Raw genomic sequence first — 21948 nt, 5'->3', positions numbered from 1 at the left:
CATGGCAAAGCCAATACATGGGAAGGCTATTATATACTGTAAAGTTGATGTAATGAAACCCCATGCATCACATCACACCCTCCACGTGGACTTATATGCTGCCCATCTCTGAGAGGGAGGTTGCTTTTCCTGACAGGGGCTCGCCCTTAACCAATGGTTTCAGAAAAAAGAGCCATTCACGGAGAGGTGGAAGTTTGCACAAAGATTTAGATATGATCATATCTTAAAATAAAATTGCCAAATGTGTAAAGCAGTGACTTGGGGACACAGGTTCAAATTATTTTTCAGACGGGGGTTCTGTTTCCCCTGATTGGTTCCACAAACTATCCCCCACTCAAAATAAGAAGTGACCTATTGGGCCTCAGAGTAAATCGCCTTTCCCTCATGCCTATTTTTAAAAGTAGCATCTTATGAGGAAGTGCACTGTTTTCAGTATGAAATATTAAAATCAGTTTGTTTTGCATTGGATCACATTTTAGGGTTTTCTGATAAAGAATCAGTGGTTTTGACACTAGGATTCTCATTTAAAGTAGCCATCGTCAATTTTTCTCACTTTAAAAGTTTTTAATGGAAAATGTTCATCAAGTTTGTGGAAAGTTGATAAGATACCGGGAGAGAAGAGGGATTTGTGGGAAAATAAAGTGGCTATATATTATTGATTTTTTTTTTCACTGTGAGAGTGGTCTTGGGGGGGAAAAAAAAGCCTCGGTTGATAAGTGCATGTTTTTCCAACACTTCAAGGTTGGATTATAAAAAAGGAGGTTAGGAAATAAGAGCTTGGAAGGGGAGTATGTGGAGTATGTAGCCACATTGTAACTTTATGACGTGTCAGTGTAGATTTATCCATGGTATAAATGTACATTTTAGTGAGTGATGTTGATCTTGAGGAAAGCTACGCACATGTGGGGACAGAGGTTTGTGAGAAATCAGACCTTCTTCTCGATTTTCTTGTAAACCTAAGACACTGCTCTAAAAGTCAGTCTTCAAAGAAGGATTTCGTGAGATAGTTGTTTACTATTTTCTTTACCCAAACTGAGGGCTACTCTATAAAAATGGGCAGTCACTGAGAGACTGACTGTCACTGAGTTCATCATGGCACCTTCCAGAGCGAGTCACAGAGTGACGTGTTTAGGTGTTTGACGGCATGTGTCTGGTATGCTGGGCAAATGATGTTCTTTATTTTCAGAGACATGCACTAAATTGCCATTTGGCTGCAAGGAAACCAGCTGATTTCTTTAAAAACTTTTACAATATGAAAAACCATTAAGCAATAGGAAGTCATTACCTTTGGATTAAAAAATTATGGGGCACCTGGGTGGCTCGGTCGGTTAAGCGTCCGACTTCGGCTCAGGTCATGATCTTGCGGTTTGTGGGTTCAAGCCCGCGTCGGGCTCTGTGCTGACAGATCAGAGCCTGGAGCCTGTTTCAGATTCTGTGTCTCCCTCTCTCTCTCTGACCCTCCCCCATTCATGTTCTGTCTCTCTCTGTCTCAAAAATAAATAAACGTTAAAAAAAAATTAAAAAACAAATTAGGACAGGGTGCTTGGTTCCAAAGGTATTCACACAAAGCATGGAAAAGGCAATGCCTTATGGTATATCTTCTGGTCAACTTTTCTGTGTTCACTGGAGGAAACAAAGGATCCTTCACACACCAAGACAGAGGTCCTTACAGCAGGTAACACACATTCATTCATTCTTCCCACGCATCGTTATCACTTGTGTGTCACTCATGGGCACTGTTCTAGGCTTTGCAAATAGAGTGCTAAACCTTATGGACAATGCCCCTGCCTCTTTGAGTGACATTCTTCGCAAACAACTCACAATGAAATTTGAATTTCAGGGAAACAACAAATAATAGTTTAGTGTAAGTACGTCCCATGAGCTCTTTTATTCCACATTTTATCTGGCAATACTAAACCCTAAAGGAGTGCAAAGAGGCACTCCTTGGAGGTCAAGAGGAAGAACATTTGTGCCGCAGGAAGAGAGGGGAAAGCTGTGCAAAGGCCCCTTGGGGCCAGATGAGGAGGGGAACTTTTTTTGTGGGGAGTCAGTGTGGCCAGTGCTCAGGAACGCGGGGCAGGGGGCGCTGGAGACAGATTGCTTAGACCTCAGTTCTGTCCCCACTGCTTACTTGCCACACCACCCCTGGGTCAAATCACACAACCTCTTTTCCCCAGTTTACACATTTGAAAAATGGGAATAATGATAGAACCTATGACATAGGGTCAGGAGGAAGATTAACATAGTAATACACATACACAGAATGTACCATCTAAGTATTTGCTATTATAATTTTTTATATATAAAATTTTTTTTAACATTTATTTATTATTGAGAGACAGACACAGAGCATGAGCAGGGGAGGGCCCGAGAGATAGAGAGACACAGCATCCGAAGCAGGCTCCAGGCTCCGAGCCGTCAGCACAGAGCCCAACTTGGGGCTCGAACTCACAAACCGCGAGATCATGACCTGAGCCAAAGTCGGACGCTTAACCGACTGAGCCACCCAGGCGCCCCGCTATTATAATTTTTTGATCAACATAGGCAACATTCTATGAAACGTTCCTCTTGCACATCAAGATAAATTGATCCACACTTACCAAACATCGTCTTTTCTTCCAAAAGAAATCTCTGACAATATCAGGCCCATCGTTCCTTCCACGAAACAAAATGTGTAGGTACCTCACTGGTAGCCATATCCAGGGTGCCAGGCTGAGCATCTATTTTAAGAGGACTATCTGAAATATTTCTTTTTTTGTTTTAAAGTTCACGTATTCATTTTGAGAGAGAGAGAGAGAGAGCACACAAGCAGGCAGAGGGCATAGAGAGAGAGAGGGAGAGAGAAATCTAAGCAGGCTCCACACTGTCAGCACAGAACTCCATGCAGGGCTCAAACCCACGAACTGTGAGATCGTGACCTGAGCAGAAATCAAGAGTTGGACGCTTAATCAACTGAGCCACCCAGGCACCCTGAAATCTTTCTTCACTCACTGTCAGAGCTCCTGGCTTCTCTTAGCAGTTCCAGTACAGATCATGTCACTTAAGGAACCCGCTAAAACTTCTTTCTCTGCAACTGGTCCTAACACTTTGTGGCCATTTCCAATATAGAGGTTTCATAAACTTTTCTAAGCTACTCTATGCAGCAATTCTTTGTTGATACACAAATAAATGGTACGTGACATGGCCCTTACAGCAAGGGCTTTTCAAAGAATGTCAACCCAAATGTGTCAGAATCTCTTTTATTTTTTTTTAATGTTTTTTAACGTTTATTTATTTTTGAGACAGAGAGAGACAGAGCATGAATGGGGGAGGGTCAGAGAGAGAGGGAGACACAGAATCTGAAACAGGCTCCAGGCTCTGAGCCATCAGCACAGAGCCCGACGCGGGGCTGGAACCCACGGACCGTGAGATCATGACCTGAGCCGAAGTTGGGCGCTCAACTGACTGAGCCACCCAGGCGCCCCAGAATCTCTCTTTTAAGTAAAATTCTGTGCTCCCTTCTGGATTCCTGCATGCCACGGCCAGGCTCTGCTCACTGCGGTGGTGGGATCACCATGCTCAGACAGCTGTGGAGGGAGGACACGGATATTGGAGATGCCATGTTTTATGTAAGTCATGGTGGACATTGGCTTCTACCCTTCTGTGTCGAGCTTGCCTAATCATAATGACAACAGCATCAAGGGCAGGAGGACAGGGTGATTGAGAGCACGGGCCCTGATTTCTCACTAGCTGGGTGGGACCACCCTCTTCATCATGACTCTCTACTTCAGTTCCCTCAACGGCAACATAGGGATGAGTCTCTCGTCGAGTTCTTGTGAGCATCACATGAGTTCATATGTGTAAAAAGGCTCTTACAACTGTGCCAGACACATACTAAATCCAACATAACATGTAAACGTACATAGAACACTCAATATAAAGTACAATCATTATCTAAAAAAAATTTTTTAACGTTTATTTGTTATTGAAAGACAGAGACAGACAGAGTGCAATAGGGGAGGGCAGAGAGAGAGGGAGACACAGAATCCAAAGCAGGCTCCAGGCTCTGAGCTGTCAACACAGAGCCCGATGGGGAGCTCGAACTCACAAACCACAAAATCATGACCTGAGCTAAAGTTGGACGCTTAACCGACCGAGCCACCCAGGCGTTCCCATAATCATTATTATTATTTCACTGGTGTTACGTTGAACTTGCACCGCAAAGTTCCCAGATGCTGCCCAGACGTGATGGGGAATCTTGCTGTGTGAATAGGTGTGTACGTGCATATGTGTGGTACATGTTTACTGCCAGTGGCTAAGTGAATTTTAACACATTTAAGCACTAAGTTTACTGTTGCAGCTGTTATTGCTTTACAGAGAAGAGCTAATGGCCCAGGTTAATTTTGAGTAAACAAATATGATCTTAGTTTTCAAATAATTATAGGACCCTTCAGGACAGCTGTCAGTCCTCCACACAGCTTTGGAATCTGTTTCCTTGCCTGTCGACTTGGGCCCATCTTTTGAATTCATGGATCTTTTGGTGGCAAGACTGATGGATGAACTGAATGAGCCAATGGGGGCATTGTTATCCTCAGTCAAAAGCAAAGGTTAAGTTTGATAAGTTCTTTATAGATTTTGGATATAACACAACAGATGAACATAGGGGAAGGGAAGGAAAAATAAGATAAAAACAGAGAAGGAGAGAAACCATAAAAGACTCTTAATTACGGAGAACAAACTGAGGGCTGCTGGAGGGGCGGTAGGCAGGAGGATGGGCTAAATGGGTGATGGGCATTAAGGAGGGCACTTGTTGGGATGAGCACTGGGTATTATATGTAAGTGATGAATCACTGGGTTCTACTCCTGAAACCAAGACTACACTGCGTGTAACTAACTTGAATTAAAAAAAAAAAGAAAAGCAAAGGTTAACTTCAAAATACTAGAACTGATTTTAGAATACGTTACACAATTGTCTCTAAAGCAACTCTAAAGAACAATGTCAAAGATGATTTTGAGCCATGGCTCCAATTTTGGAATGCAGGTTCCTGTGACCACTTCGTTTTTTTTAAATTTTTTTTTTTCAACATTTATTTATTTTTGGGGGGACAGAGAGAGACAGAGCATGAACGGGGGAGGGGCAGAGAGAGAGGGAGACACAGAATTGGAAACAGGCTCCAGGCTCTGAGCCATCAGCCCAGAGCCTGACGCGGGGCTCGAACTCACGGACCGCGAGATCGTGACCTGGCTGAAGTCGGACGCTTAACCGACTGCGCCACCCAGGCGCCCCTCCTGTGACCACTTTGAATGGAGAACAATAATTAATGTCATCGAGTTCTATGTTGATATTTTTTAGTCTTCCTCCTGAAAGGGGGTCCCAATGGACCAGCTATCCCCTAACATAGCGCTGTGCCCCGGGAGCTTGTTAGAAATGAAGACTCTCCATTTCTGCTCCAGACTGCACCAGAATTTGAATTTTAACAAGATCCCCAAGTAATTTGCACCCATGTTAAGGTTTCAAAGGTTCTGTTTTACTGTCTCTCTACATTGGCGTCACGCCACACGAAGCCCCTTTTCTTACCTGAAAGGTTTGAGGTCACTACGCTCGTCACAGTGTGATGTAATTCTTTGGGTTACAAAAGTCAAGGTATCCTATATACATTAAAATGTCATTGAGCATATACCAGTGTGATGTCATTCTTAACCGCCCGTGCTGACGACAGTGAGATCCTTTGGTACACGTATCATTGGCCCACACGGCTGGAATTTTAACTGGCTCCTCTGGTATTTATCTTGTACAACTTGTAACACCAAATAGAGCTGACCACAGGGGTTACCACTTTACCGCTATGAAAAGCCACTATCGGAATGTCCTAGTTAAGGCAAATTGTTGGCATTGATAACAGCCTCTGGGGGTTGGTGATGGCTGCCGGGGTCATAAATGTCCCGCTGGCTTGTGCCAAACCTCAACTCAATGAGAACGTGGCTGTTCAGTATTACCACGTTCGTGGGTACTTCTTAGTTTAGCTCATCATACCGGACAATTTTACCAAAAAAAAAAAAAAAAAAAAAAGAGCCTCAGCCCATCCACCCAAAAATCATTTCAGTGAAAGTATTTCTCCACGGAAGGAGGGAGGAGAATGGGTCACTGTTAGTATTAACTAATCGAGGTACAAACCATTCTTTGCTCAGTGGCACTGCCACAAAATATTTGGAGATCTGCCTCCGCCCACAAACTACTTAATGGGGAAAAGAGTCATTTGCTGCCAACCCGCTGTCTGATTCTGAGTTTTTATGACGGCATTTCTCTGCATGGCAACCTGGGTCTAAATGTGGACCTTGTTCCCTCCTTTGCTTTTTTTACTCTTTCCAACCAAAGCACCCAGGAGTTTCGACCCCCAAGCTCTCGAAACCAGTGTGTCCGTTTGGATTGAACAATCCGCATTGCCCCGTTGCACTCTGTGGATATTTCTCTTTGGTTCTTAGAAGATGTGTGAGCCCAGTCTCTGAGCATTGGAATGGCTCTTTGCCACCCGGGGAGTGAATTTTTGCCTTTCTTGCTGACATCTTAAGTAGACCACTGGGTGTGGGCTGCTATTTTATTTCCCAACATGCTTGGTGCAATTACACTAAAATATTACAAAGCCTGTTTGTGGAAAGGGTGAGGGCTTTGGCCCCAGAGCCTAAACCTCTCCAGAGGACCGTGTGAGACAGAGCATGAACAAAGGTGGCAGCCTATTGGAGGGATTGTGGGTAGGTCCTTGGAGGTCTAATCAGCCTGATCAATTCCTGTCAGTGCCTGGAGAGCTCCCTGAGTTTCCAGGACTCGGTCCTCCTCCTGAGGAGACCCATGCCACGTGGACAGAGTTTCCCAGAAAGAGATGGCAGGAGAGGTTGACTTTTATTTCACTGCAGTGCTTTGGCAAAATTCTCACTCACGATGACTCTTTCTCATTCTGCCGCCACGACATTAAATTGTGGCTGCATTTTACAATGGCTCCTTTTTAATCCTTTTGTTTGTTTGTTTTTGTCCCTCCACATCTGAGCTATGGCTGAAAGCAGAATGTGACCATGAGGTGTCCTTGTGAACGCGGTCGACGGATGATGAGCCTCTGCTCACATTCTTCAGAGAGCGCCAATCCAGGGCCAAGGCTGACGTGTTAGATGGTTGAATACGATCACCTGCTCTAAACACCGCTTTCCGTGGTTGAGTCCATTATAGCGGCATATTCTGAACAAGGAGGGGAAAATCAAAGATGTGATGACATCTGTAATTATTGAAAAACACATTTCTGGAAAGAGTTGCAAAGAGTAGCATCTCTTGTCCTACAAACTGCTTCCGTCCCAGGATACTATCGCCCCAGGATAATTGGTTTTGAGGCAAGCTTGGTTCCACCGTGGAAGAGAGCAAGAACTCGAAGCACGCGGTGTACTTTCCCCCAGGGTGCGGTGCTGGCCGAGGGAGCGAAGCGTCCTGGAGGGGGCTGGAAGCTACTACCACCAAAGAGAGGCTGGAGCTTCTAGGTAATGAGGAAATATCTGCAGATGTGGGTGGAGGTGTCAAGGGAAGAAAATGACTTGGTTCTAAATTAAAAGGACAACTGGCTGAAACGCAAGCTCCAGTTACACTGAGCTACCGTTTCTCAGCCACGGGTCTGGTCAACACCACAAAGCTTGACAATAGGCTCTGATGGGGAGGCCATGGGAAGCACCATTTTGTACGCAGCTGGAGGGAACACAGCACAACACTCGGAGAAGGACAGTTGGCACAGTCTAGAAAAAGGACTTGTGGATTTACCCCTTTAGGCAGCAATTCCAAACATACTGCAAGGTAGGAAATGCTGTTTGCAATAGACTCTTCACTGACTGAAGCATGGTTTGTAATAGCGAAGGAAACAATCCAGATGCCCATCAGTGGGTTGACTGGTTGAATACATTGAAGCACATCTATACAGTGAAGCCATTATGAAAAGAAATGAGGAAGACAGACTGCTTCGGAATATAGCATCAGGATGAGGAAGAGCGCAGTTAGGATTTCGTGTAAGAAAGGAGGAGAAATACCAACAGAAGTTCACAGGGGCTTATATTTTTTAAAAGAACCAATAGAATGACATAGAAAAAAAAGTAGGAACAAGACTGGACCCCAGACCTTTCTGAATAGGCCTCGTCATAGAGATCTGACTTTGGAACCGAGTAAATGTTTTATGTAACTAAATAATACACAGTACAAGTAAAACAAAATTTAACAAATCGGGACGTGAAACAAAACCAAATGATCCTAATTCTATGTCAAGTGGATAAGAAAGATAATCACACAGAAAAATAATGGTTTCACACGGCAGCATAGAAGTTTGACTGTAAATGCTTTCCATGGGGATATACCCTAAGGAGTGAGTATTTAACATTTTTTAACTGCATTTTGCAGTTTTATTTTCAGTATATACCCTAAGGAGTGAGTATTTAAAAATTTTTAAATTCAGTTTATGGTTTTATTTTCAGTAATAATATTGGTGTTGTTAATTCAATTATACAGATGTATATAGATAGATAGATTTTAGGATAAAGACATAATGTTGGTAATGACATTAGGAAATCAGATTTTTCAGACTAGAGATACAAAATAAAAACAATAAATCAAGTAAAACTTCTGCACTTTTTCATCTGATTTAAAAACACAATACAGACTCCTGGCCTATTTTTTCTCTTTTTAGAAAATAAATATTTCCCAGTCCCTTCAAACTGGAAACATCCCAATATTTACCTACAGCTGAATGGGTAAACAATGTGGGATCTCCATACATTGAGATACCACTCTGTAACAAAAGGGACGAACTGCCAGGAATGAATGAACTACACAATGGCATGGATGAATTTCAAAAACATTATATTGAAGGAAGTCCGGTACAAAATTCAGGTACATTCCGTATGGCTTCATTTATAGAATATTCTAGAAGAAGCAAAAGTGGCGCAAAGTGGATCAGTGGTTGCCTGGGTTGCAGCGTGGAAGGATTGAATGCGAAGAGGCACAAGGGAAGTTTCTGGGGCTGGAAATGTTGTATATTTTAGCAAGGCTGTGGGTTTCATGAGAGTATACATCAAACTTCATATTTAAAATGTGTCTAATGGATATAAATTATACCTCAATACTTCTGATTTAAACAAAGAGAAGGCAAGAAAACCCAGGGGACGAGGGATTGGGGTAGGAGCTGTGTATACCAGTCCCGAGCTCTTGCTACACATTCAAGAAGGGAACTTGCCCAGTTCACAAGCAGGCGAGTAAGCAGGAAGCGGGGCCAAGAGTAACACGCACGCCCTGTCTGCCATCAAAGGTCAGGTCTGGAGAGTTCTCCCATTGCCTAAGAATGAGCAATCAGGAAAAAAGCCACACAAGGCAACAAAAGTCCCATTAAAAATATGCATAAATAAGAGAAATGGTACATTGTGTTATAACATATGTCTGCAAAAGGTTTCCTCCTGGAATTAAAAGATGTGGGGAAGGCGTCGGCTCACTGCACAGGTGATAGGGAGACAAGACCTCCAGAAACAGGATGGGGGTGCCTTGTCGGGAGAATGTGCTGCCGTGCCATTTGGCAGGATGAGACACACCTCAGAGCCTGTCTGGGTAGGACTGTAAAGAGCTTTGATGACAAATTAAGGAGTGTGCATTTTTATTTTGCAGGCTTTGGATTTTTTTTTTTTCCCTTTTAAGTTCAGGAGAGTAATGCAATCAGGCTGTTGTAGCTTTGTTTGTTTTCATTGAGGAAGATTATCCTGGCTGTAGAGGGAAGGATGGCTTGGTTACCGGAACGATGGAGGCAAGCAGGATTGTTGGGAAACGTCTGGGGGAAGGATGATCCTGTTCCAAACTGTGACGGTGGTGGTGGGATAGAAAAGACCAGATGCACTTGAAAGGAGTTCTGATGTGGCAGTGGAAGCAACGAGTGGCCAATGTGTTCCTGCATGGGGATAGGTGCAGTGGAAGGTGAGGGCAGGTAGAAGGAAATAGGAAGAGAAGCAGGTGAAGAAGTGATAGGAACTAAGGTTTCTAGCATTGGGACTCTGGGAAATGATGACTCCATCAACAGAGACCAGAATACAGAGGAGACACAGGCTTGAAAGGAAAATAATGTGACCTGGTATAGAAACGGGAGTTTGATTTGCTCGTGGGATATCCAGGAGCTATAAGCCAGGGGTATTACATGAGGCTTTTACTAGCAATTCTGTTTAGGGAGATATTATTAGACTTGTGTAAATCTAAGTCTGCATTATAATAAGCTATTTCATAACAAGATTTCTGCATGTTTGCCAGAAAGTTCATTTTACTTCTTGGCATTTTGAGGATCATCTCGGCATAACACCGCTCCAGAAAGGGACTTAGCTTTTACATTTCTTAAATCTGCAGGTTTTAAAATCTCAAATTCAGCTTTATGATTTCATCACTCCTAAAAAGTGTTGAGTGCTTCCTCTATGCAAGACACTGCACTAAGTGCTATAAATCCAGAGAAATATAAGAACTGTGCCTATGTGTAGAAATGAGCCAGATGCACCCAAAGACTACCCCGCTTGAAGAAAGCAATTTAAGCTGCACGTCAAGCAATGAGACGGATTGAGTAGCCCAGTAGCTGAGTTCATACTTCGCACTGATTCAGAAAGTGCCGTACGAAGGATGCCTCAGAACTAAACGTTATCTACCGCAAAGAGGATTTAAAACAGTGGGACGACTGTGGAGCTCAGCCTGTTTGTTGAAGAGTTCATTACCTAGACCCAGAACTGGGCGCGCACGCCCCTCGCTGCCTGTCTACTGAATTCATCCCATTGCTTTGCAAACAATTTGTGCTCGGTCTGGTGGAGGCTTTGCAGATATGGTAATTAAGTGACTATTGAGGGAATATCACTTAGGCTTTATGATACAGGAGTCCTCTCTTAATTGGGAGGTGCTTATTCGGGAAATCTACTCCTTCAGGATGTGATCAGAGAACCGATTTAGCCCTAATGATACTTAATAGCAGTGGCTGGAATTTAATGGGGATGGTAATTTCAGGTAATTGGGGGGCCTGCAGGTGAGTTAATGCTCTTGAGTGGCACTGCATTTGGGGTGGTGTCTGAGTCAAACACATGCTTCCTGTCTGCAGCTCTGGTGAGGATGGGAGACGCCTCGTGGGTAGACCTCTTCCTGAGAGGTGGCCCGGGACAGCTGCTGTTGCCTAAGGGAGACGCCACTCTGATGGAGTGTCAGGCAATGTTTTAATATAAATTTCTCCCTTCCTTTCTTCTTCTTCTTCTTCTTTAAAACCATAAACCAGTTTACGTGAATAATTCTTTACATGGACGTTGCATAGACCCTGACACCTAAGTGTGGAATGAACCGATTTTAACTGGGGCTGCCACCTCTAGAGTAGAACATTGTTGGTCCGCGATGCTGCTTCATCAATATCATGGAACCATCACAGCGACAACATGATGTAATGAATCAAACATGTATGCGACTAATTACATAAGCTTGTGAGCATCTGCTTTGGGAAATGCTGTCACAAGCCAGAATTAATTTTCCCTGTGGATAGAGCAGGAAGAGAAGGGATGTTCCCATCAGACTTTCACTGGGTCACTTGCTATGCTAAGTGCTTGGCGTGCATTATCATTTCATTTGCTGGGCAAGATGGGCCTTTGGTAGGGTTTGGCGAAGGCTTTACAATAACGGTTTTGTTTAATGGGCTGCTTATGGGTTTTTTTTTTTTTCCACTGTGAAAAAGTGTACAACCTTAGCTTTAAAAAATGGATCCACTGCAGTGTATGAGGTCCTTGGATTAGACTCAGGTCCTGTAGGTTGCCCTCCTGGACTCAATCACCAGGCTCCGTGTGGAATCAGCTCCTCCTGGGGGCTTATATGCAGCCAAACTGTCGTTTCACAATTCACTGGGAGGATCTAACTGATCCTCTGAATCAAGCAAGCTCAGTGATCATGCCCGTCGACAGGTTGATATTTTACATAGATGAAACACCCACGGCCCAGCCACTGGAGCTGCTGTGTGGAGGACCTAAAGGCAGTTGGCCGGTGTTGATGCACTCTTACAGTTTAAAGACCCAGATGGAACACTCCACAATGTCAATGTCACTACAGATAATGCCGGGGATTGCTACTTGTCATCAGGTGGTTTTGGAGTTTCTTACTTCATGACATCATAAAACCAGAGATGAGCAAGACCGACTTCACAATCTACGCTTTTCTGGGGCACAGTGGAGGCCACAGTACTTCTGTCTGCATTTCACACAGAAAACATACTAGGCTTCCATTCAAGTGTTTTTTTTTTAACTTCATTTATTTATTTTGAGAGAGGGGGAAAGAGGGAGAATCCCAAGCAGGTTCGTCACTCAGTACGTAGAGCCTGACGCGGGGCTCGAACTCATGAAATCATGAGATCGTGACCTGAGTCAAAATCAAGAGTCAAACTGCTTAACCGACTGAGCCACCCAGATGCCCCTCAATTCAAGTGCTTTGGATTTCCATGGGAATCATCTAGTTTTGATAAATGTGGCACCTGCTATCAGTGAATCCCATAGACTGAATATTTCTATGTCCCCCAGATTTCATACATGGAAACCTAATGCCCACTGGGATGGTATTTGGACGTGGGAACTTAGGGGAGTGATTGAGTCTGGGGGTGGAGCCCTCATGGATGACATTAGTGGCCTTATAAAGGAGACCCCAGGGAGCCCCCTCACCTTTCCTAGCTGTGGGGACACAGTGAGAAGACCGCTGTCCGTGAACCAGGAAAAGAGCCCTCACCAGACACGGAGTCTGCCAGCCCCTTGATCTTGAACTCCCAGCCCCCAGAACTGTGAGAAATAAATATCTGCTGTTTAGGTCACTCAGCCTATGGTATTTTTGTTGTAGCAGCCCGAGCAGACCGAAGCACAGAAGTGATGATAACATTGGTGATGGTGGCAGTGGTGACTTACTCTGCCATCTGCACGGGCTGCTACAACATTTGGTCTAATCAGTGTCTCTGCCCTTAAATTTAAACTCATTGCAGGGGGGCAAGGCAAATGCAATGTTATCAGCACAGTTGCTCACAGAAACTGGTGACTCACAGGTGGCCTACTCTTACCCACAGAGCCATGAGTGGGAGGTGCCCCAAAGTACCCACACTGTCTGGAACCTCCTGCCCCATGTTGTCCGAATGGCTCAGCCGCATAGACGGTAGAGATGCTAACATCAACCTGATCTGATATCTGATGGCATTTCAGGACACAGTGTTCCTTTCTCATTAACAAGCTAACTGTACTATAGGTTCCCCAAGAATGGACCACGGGGCCAGGCACGTTTTCATGGGAAGGCAAGTTTCCGGAAAAGGCTTTTGAGTAAAGGTCGGTATAGATGAATAGTATATGCGAGAATGCTCTGGAGCCTGGAAATGGGAGAAGGGGGGCGGGCAAGGGAGGGATGCAGAATGTACCTGTGGTTGATATCGAACACTACCTTAGTGATGTCTGCTCGTCAGGAGCTGCGGCTGAGCATTTCACATGGGTTCTGCCACTTGGTCCTCACGACAGCCTACTGAGATGAGTACTGATCTTAATCCCATTGTACAGGGGAAGAAACTGAGGCACAGAGAGGTCGAGTAATTTACTCAAGGTTATAGTGATATTAAATGATACGATCTATAACCACAGCACTACCCTGACTTTCCGATGTGAAAATGAGATATTTGAGAGGAAGGAACTCAGGAGAAGGAGCGAAACACACAGCAGGGTGCACTTGGAACGGGTGACCTTTATTGAGATAAATCATATCAAGACAAGAATTAGAAAAAAAGTCCACTAAAGGGAAGATGTGGGGCTGTAGACATTATGCAGGGAGAATGAGATTCGCAGAGCAAGGGGCAAAGGTTATGCTTGAACACACCTGGAGAAGAAGGGATTGGGATGGAGAAAGGCACAGCTGGGCAGGTGCAGTGTGGACGGAAAGAGATGGCCAGGGGAGCCTTAATGCAGATGGAATGAAAGAACCATGATTCTAGCCAAAGCAAGGGAGTGTGAAAATGCCCCCAGCAAGGGATTTGTGTGACAAGACTTCCTGCTTCCCAAGCTCTGGGACCTGGGGATTAATTCTGAGACGTCACCTCGACTAGGGTGGGACCACCCAGGCCATCTCTCCTCTGGCGCTCACCTGGACAGGTAGAGGTGGAGCCACTGGACTCTGAAATCCCTTCTGTTCTCACTTTGTATTCCTGCTTTAAAATTCAATTATTTTTGCACTTTTTCTGTCACTTCTACCTTGTAGTTTCCTTCTAAATCCTATTGATCTCATGAAAACTAAACTAAATACAATGTCACGATAAAGTTTTTGTAGAGTTTTGGCTGAAAATTCAAGTTTTAACACGTAATACATTAGATTATAAGCATTTTTTGTTATTTTTAAATTAAAAAAATTTTTTTGCTGTTTTTATTCAATTTTGAGAGAGAGAGAGAGAGAGAGAGAGAGAGAGACAGAGCATGAGCAGGGGAGGGGCAGAGAGGGAGGGAGACACAGAATCCGAAGCAGGCTCCAGGCTCTGAGCTGTCAGCACAGAGCCTGATGCGGGGCTCGAACTCACGGGCTGTGAGATCATGACCTGAGCCGAAGTCGGACACTTAACTGACTGAGCCACCCAGGCAGCCCAGTGGAGATATTTTTAAACCTCTTTTAGTATTGTATTCAGACCATTCCCCATAGAGGAAGGTAGCTTGATAAAGTCTTCTGTAACCACAGCCGTACCCTGTGAGGATTCCAGACATTATCATTCTGCAGCCGGCTGGTCTGTAGATCACCAGAGAATCTCGGGCCCAGGACGCCAACGTTTCTGGCCTCTGCGTCCAGGTAGCTGTGAGATGGCAGCTTGTGGTGGATTCTGGACTGGTTTCTCTTGGAAAGCCCTCCAATGTGGGTGCTCGTTCATGAGCTGCTGGGAATTGGAGCTGACCCTGCAGAGCTCCAGAGGTTCCCAGGCTGACCTTGAGCCTGCCAACCCATGTCCGGGGGATCAGAAAGGATCTAAACTTTCAGGATAAACCCAAAATGGTTTGGGTCTTTGGAAGGTCCTTCAAACCAAAAGCAGTCCCCTAATCTTAGAACCCCTGTTACTGCCTCGAACAGAAACCAACGTCTCAGCTATCCCAGGGAGTGAGCAAAGGGCATATGCTTCAGACGATACTCCCTGTTTCCTGATAATGACTATGTATTATAATATCAACCTTAGACAACACAAACAGAAAAATCGTGACATCAACACTAGCAAGTCTCTCTTCAGCACATCCACCAATACTCGCGTCCTTTGAAAACTCTGTGTTTTGGTCCCTGACCATGACAAAGAGGTACACGAGCTACTTTGAAAGACACGAAGATGAATGTATAATCCAGCAGTCAGCAATGGCCGTGAGAAGCCACATAAATAGTCACTTCAAGTCATAGCTCACTGAGAATTTCATCAAGGGAAATAGCAAAGCTCTTCATGTCCACCTGTGTTTATTGCGATGCTGCTAATAATTTGTATAAGATTGGACATGATGCAAGTATTGAACAGTAGAAAAATGGGAGATGGTTAAATGATTTCCAGTCAAGCTCCTTGAAATGGGAATGAGTGGGTTTAATCTTTCTGTAGCCTCACCTTGTGCCTTGTACTGTTTATGTCCTAAATGGGTGTCCGCTGTTTGTGAGCCTATGTGTTTCCAAAAGTTCTGAGAAGTCTTGGGGTGTCTGGGTGGCTCATTCGGTTAAGTGTCTGCCTCTTGATTTCGGCTCAGGTCATAATCTCGTAGTTTGTGGGTTTGAGCCCCTAGGTGGGCTCTGTGCTGACCTGCTTGAGATTTTTTCTCTCCTTCTCTTTTCTGCCCCCTCATGCTCACTCGTGTATGCTCGCTCTCTCTCTCTCTCTCTCTCTCTCTCTCTCTAAATAAATAAGTAAGCATTAAAAAAAGAAAATAAATTTCCGAGCAGTCTTACTCAAACATAGAGCAGTCATTTATAATTACAGTAAAGTCTTGGTTTGCGAGTGGAATCTGTTCTGGAAACATGCTTGTCATCCAAAGCACACGTGTATCAGAGCGAATTTCAAGAACCATCGGCTCAGTTGTGATCATGTGACTACTCGTATTACAAGATATCGCTTGTTTACCAAGTTAAAGTTTATTAGAAATGTGTGCTCATCTTGTGGAACATTCACAGAACAAGTTACTCGCAATCCAAGGTTTTACTGCATAACCAAGTGCAATCTATTTAGTAAGATGGGGTTAAGGTTCATGCCGAGCAAACCTGCAGGAGGTCAGGGGGCTTCTTGGGCAAAAACCAGTTGAACAAAACAAAAGAGTGTAAAAAGTGAAGGGTCAGAGGGTTTATAAATTGTCCAATGTGAATCTGAGAGCTGTTCCCTCACATTTGGTGTCAGAAACTTCAGGAGGAGGGTCTTATGCCGGACCATGTGGGAGGAGACTCTTGGGGCACTGTCCCCAAACTGCACCCCAAAGTCCCAGTTGAGGCATGGCCCTGCTCTTCTGTGGCCCTTCTCTGGGGTCTAGTGTTGGTCAGCAGCCAGAGGCTGTCCTTGAAAGGTTTAGCCCTTCACATCTACTGCCTGTTTACCGTCTTAAAGGACCTACAAACACTCATGTTTGAGAATCATGCTATCTTGAGAGGCCTCTGCGCCCTGCTTGGAATCTGCTTGGCCTCAGGTAGGTTCAGAGAAGGAAACTGAATTACTCCTTGCCTAGACGGATCATTCTCGTACAGGAATCATGGAGACTGTGTTGTGGCAAGAAAATCCTTAGATGAGAAAGGTAAACATGCAAATTGGAAAGTAAAAAGGCGCGTGGGCCGTGTGTTTGCTGCTCATTACCATGCAAAATGTGCGCAGATTACCAAGGTTGGAACACAATTCTGGAATGGTTATGATGAGGCGTGCCCTCTTTCCTTCCTTTTCCAAATTTTATTTAATTAAGTTACCTCATTTTTCTTAAATATTAAAGAAAAGGCAAGCTTCCCTTTCTCAGTGAGCTTTTAGTCCAGGCCCATGTTTCACCGTTTTGTTTTTTTTTTTTCTCTTTTTTTTATTGTACCTCTGAGGAGAATTTTCACACATTTTTGTTAAACTAATCTTGCCCCTGGTCTTAGTCCATCTGGCTGCTATAATAAAACACCACAGACTGGGCGGTTTATAGACAGCAGACATTTATTACTTATAGTTATGGAGGCTGGAAGTCCAAGATCAAGGTGCCAACATGGTCCATGAGGGACCTGTTTGTAGTTCATAGACGGCTGTCTTCCGATTATGTTCTCACACGGTGGGAGGGCCAGGGAGCTCTCTGGGGTCTCTTTTATAAGGGCACTAATTCCATTCATGGGAGCTCCACCCTCACAGCCTAATCACCCCCCAAAGGCCCACCTCGTAATACTTACCACATTTGGGGGTTAGGATTTCAACAGATGAATTGGGGGGGGGCACAAACATCGAGGCCACAGCACATCTCCACGAAATGTTAATGTACTGTATACGAGTTTATATACTGTGTGCACGTCCCTGCTCTAGCCATAAAGAAGAAAAATATGTTTTTGCTCCCCCCACCAAGAACCACTTTCTAGAAAGTGGATCTAGAAAGCAGGGTCCAGGTGGCAGTTGAGATGCGGGATACCGGACAGAGGTGAGGTGATGCAGAGTGGTCGACGTCTTGGGGGTGGAGGAACCCACAGGGGACCCAGGGAGGAGGGAAAGGACAAACTCATTGGATCAAGTTCACACTTCCAGTCTGCAGTTCAAAGTTCAAATCTAGAACTCACTGAGAAGTATCAGTGGCTTTGAGGCACATCTTGCGCCGGAAGCAATCAATCCCGTCACTAAAAACGAAAAGAAGTTCATTTTCAACGGAGCATTAAAGGCCACTGGCAGGAAGCAACCAGCCGAGGTGCTGATGCCTCCTGTCTCCTGCGCCCCGAGCCCGTGGCTGTTGTGAGGTACCCCGGGCCATGCACGTAGCCTCTGCGCTTTGATATCTAACAAGGGACTCTCCACCGACAATAATTATTGACCTTTAATGTCTCGCTGCAGTATATCCAGACTAATTATGCTGCACGTTTGTGAGCTCCTTTCATCCTTTTCTTTTTAGGCAGTTTGAAAATGAGGCCCCAAGGGTGTGAGCTGATCCACAAAACAGGAGGAAATATTAATCTTTCTGACTCTTCAAACACCTACTTTTTTTTTTTTCTGATGGGGAGGATCTTTGTCTTCTCATTTTTGCCGACGTCCTCTTTTCTGCTTGAGAACGGACGAGGTGTAATGGGAGTACTCAGTGAGATTTTGCAAGTCCTGTCTTGTGAGTGTTGACAGAATTTAACAAATTTATTACATGGAACCAACTTCTGTCAGGAGGGAAATCTAATTGGATGGCATTGGAAGAGAAGAGACGTAATTCTGAATAATGAAGGCACTGTGTGTGTGTGTGTGTGTGTGTGTGTGTGTGTGTGTGTGTCTATATAAATATATATAAGCGATATGAACATCAAGATAGTTCCACAACACAGTTTTGGGTTTGGTTTTCCTTATATTTTCTGGTGTTTTCAGAGAGTTTTAAGACACTATTTTCTGCTCCTCAACCATTTGCCAAACAATCTCCCTTTTGCCAGTCTAACGGCACCATATCAAATCGCCTCCACTTTACCTGGGGGAGACCATGTATTGAAAGTTGGAACACAATTTTTAATGTTTTAAATAAATTTATCACAGAACTTCCTATTCTGATTCTATTTCTAGTATCATTTTTTTTTGCAAGGTGGGTTTTGCCTATTTTATTCAAATTGACAGATACAGAGGAAAGGAAATTAGCCATGTTCAAGCCCATGAGGAATATCTATAATAAGGAGAGAGCAGCATGAGCAAAACTCTTTCACCTTGGAGCCCGATCAGGATTAAATATGCAAGAATCTCTACAAATGGACTTCTTTTTTTTTTTTTTTCTGCAGGGATGTGGGCTGCCCAAACTTAAGTTACAACAACGTTCAGGATACCGTTCAAAGCACAGCTTTGGAAACTCCTGTTCACTCCAGCCAAGTAGAGGCTATATTAATGAACTCAAACAAAGATGGCATTTTAGGCAGGCATTATATTACTGCTTATATTAGAGATTAATAATCTCCTTTTAAAAGTTTGTCTTTTTTTGGTTTTGTATTTTCATTGATCAAGATGACAGTTGGGTACATTAATGGTGGCTTGGTGTGATGTGGGCTAAGATGTGTCTAAATGGGTAGCTGGAGAAGTCATCAATTCTGGAGAAGTCTGCCAGGAAGTAACTAGATGGCATGCTGGTGACTGTCCGGTGAGAGGGGTAGCCAGGCCCCAGTTAGGGTAAGCAAAGACCTGAGACTTGTAGAGCTAGTTGTGGGGAAAAGTGTGCTCACAAGAGAGATGTGTATATGTAGTGTTATTCTTTGTGAAGTCATCACATGTGGAGATAAAATGTTTCACTGAATCACTTTTAGAAGTTCCTAAATAACCCATACCAATTTAAAAAAATGTTTTGTTCAAGGGCAAGAACTGGGACTGAAGTCATCATTTATTGTCTTAAGTCTGGTGGCTCCATAATCATCAGGTCTTCTGGGAAAAGGGCGCCATTGCAGAGACCTTGTAATTTCACAGCGGATGTGAGCACACGGTGTTCTGTGATGAGGTCATGCCCGCATTTGATATTTCTACCAGCTGTGAGCTTTTTGAATTCAGGGACCCTGCCTACCTTTGGGACTTTAGAACCGGACAAGTGCACGCTGTGGACTTGACTGCTTGAAATCCACTCTAAGACCTTACATTTATTCAGTCATTCCAGTCTGCTGTGGACTTCTACAGTCGCGATTCTGCTACCCAGATGTCTCCCTCAACTTTTTTTTTCACCTGAAAATGTCGTTAGCACATCTTCTGTATTTTCATCTCAGTTGATAGTCAATACTTAAATAAGTAGTGAGAGTTCCTATTCATAAAATCCTAATAAACACAAAAGACTTGTCCTTGATAAGCTACAAAATACAAATAGCGAAACAGAAATAACTAGAAAGAAACCACTCATATATTTGTATACCAAGCAGATATTTATTGAGGACTTAATATATGCCAGGTACTGTGAGCGAACACAGATGTGACCCTGTCCTCATGGGATCTGACAAGGGAGATGAATGTGACTTACAGGACAGACCACATGAGTAACATAGCATTAGAACTGGGTGAGGCCAAGGCATGGGCCTGGTAGAGCAGCAGTTGTGGAGGAGTCTCCCAGGAAGTGATAACCACCTAATTCTAAGGGAAGGGAAGGGTTCATAAGGGGGATTTGTTGGGGCCATAGCTGAAGGCAGGTTAGCACGAGAGAAGAGGAAGGTGGAGAGTTGAGGTGGGGCCAGGCTTTCCAGGCCCTTTTAGGTCTTCATGTTTGGGTCTTTATCCTAAAGACAAGGAGACCAGGGTTTTGACAAGGATCACTGGGAAGAGGTCAGATGTGCATAAACTAAGATCATGCTGTCTACTTGCAGGACTGATTGGAAGGATGGGTGTTGGGTTGGTGTTGAGTAGCATCAGGAATCTTGGTGAGCAGGTGGGCAAGAGGTGGCAGCAGCTTGAGCTGGTTACAGAGGGAAGCCGACCAGCATGAGAGGTGTTTATGAATTCTTTATTGGAATAGAATTATGATAAATTATTAGAAATGTGTTCTCCCTTTTCACATTTTGACTTAGGTGACACATTCTAGAATTTCGAATTCAAGGTCTAAATATGTAGGCAATGCCATGTTGTAGAAGGAGCTGATTAAGAATAACCCACGCTGGGGCGCCTGGGTGGCGCAGTCGGTTAAGCGTCCGACTTCAGCCAGGTCACGATCTCGCGGTCCGGGAGTTCGAGCCCCGCGTCGGGCTCTGGGCTGATGGCTCAGAGCCTGGAGCCTGTTTCCGATTCTGTGTCTCCCTCTCTCTCTGCCCCTCCCACGTTCATGCTCTGTCTCTCTCTGTCCCAAAAATAAATAAACATTGAAAAAAAAGAAAAAAAAAAGAAAAAAAATTAACAAAAAGAAAAAAGAAAAAAAAAAGAAAAAAAAAAAAAGAAAGAATAACCCACGTTTCTGGCATGGCTGGGCTCCTTTTTACCTGTGTGGCCCTGGGCACGTCCTCTTCATCTCTCTGGGCCTCTGATGTTTTACCCAGTGAGAGGAGGATGGTCCCTCTCCAAAGCCCTTTTCAAGCACAAGACCTTCACATGGATTATGTGGTCTCTTTTCACACCTTCTTACATTACTCAGACTTTCTGATTTCTTTCTAAACCCTTTTTATACCATTCCAGGGCTAAGGACTGGACAGTTTTCAACTTCTAAACTTTTTAAAGAAAGTTTAGAGATTTTTAAAAATTATTTTATTTTGTTATCTTTTTTTAAGTTTATTTCTTTTGGGAGGGGGAGTGGAGAGAGAGGGAGGGGCAGAGTGAGAGGGAGAGAGAGAATCCAAAGCAGGATCCACTCTGTCAGTACAAAGCCTGATGCAGGGGTCAATCTCATGAACCTTGACATCATGACCTGAGCCAAAATCAAGACGTGGATGACTGATAAACATGCCAGGTGCACTGAGCCTGTATCTCAGAAGTTCCTCATCACTGATCTACTTGAGAAATTCAGCAAGCAGGGGCAATTCATAAATTGTATTTTTATATACAATTAAAAATCAGGGCAAAGGGTTTCCCTCCAACAGAAATCTCAAGATGTGTCTTTTTTAAAAAAAATTTTTTTTTAACGTTTATTTATTTTTGAGACAGAGTGAGACAGAGCATGAACGGGGGAGGGTCAGAGAGGGAGGGAGACACAGCATCCGAAACAGGCTCCAGGATCTGAGCTGTCAGCACGGAGCCCGATGCGGGGCTCAAACTCACAGACTGTGAGATCATGACCAGAGCTGAAGTCGGACGCTCAACCGACTGAGCCACCCAG

The sequence above is a fragment of the Prionailurus viverrinus genome, chromosome C2, assembly GCF_022837055.1.
Source record: "Prionailurus viverrinus isolate Anna chromosome C2, UM_Priviv_1.0, whole genome shotgun sequence".
NCBI lineage: Eukaryota > Metazoa > Chordata > Mammalia > Carnivora > Felidae > Prionailurus > Prionailurus viverrinus.
This window is presented reverse-complemented; position numbering follows the sequence as displayed.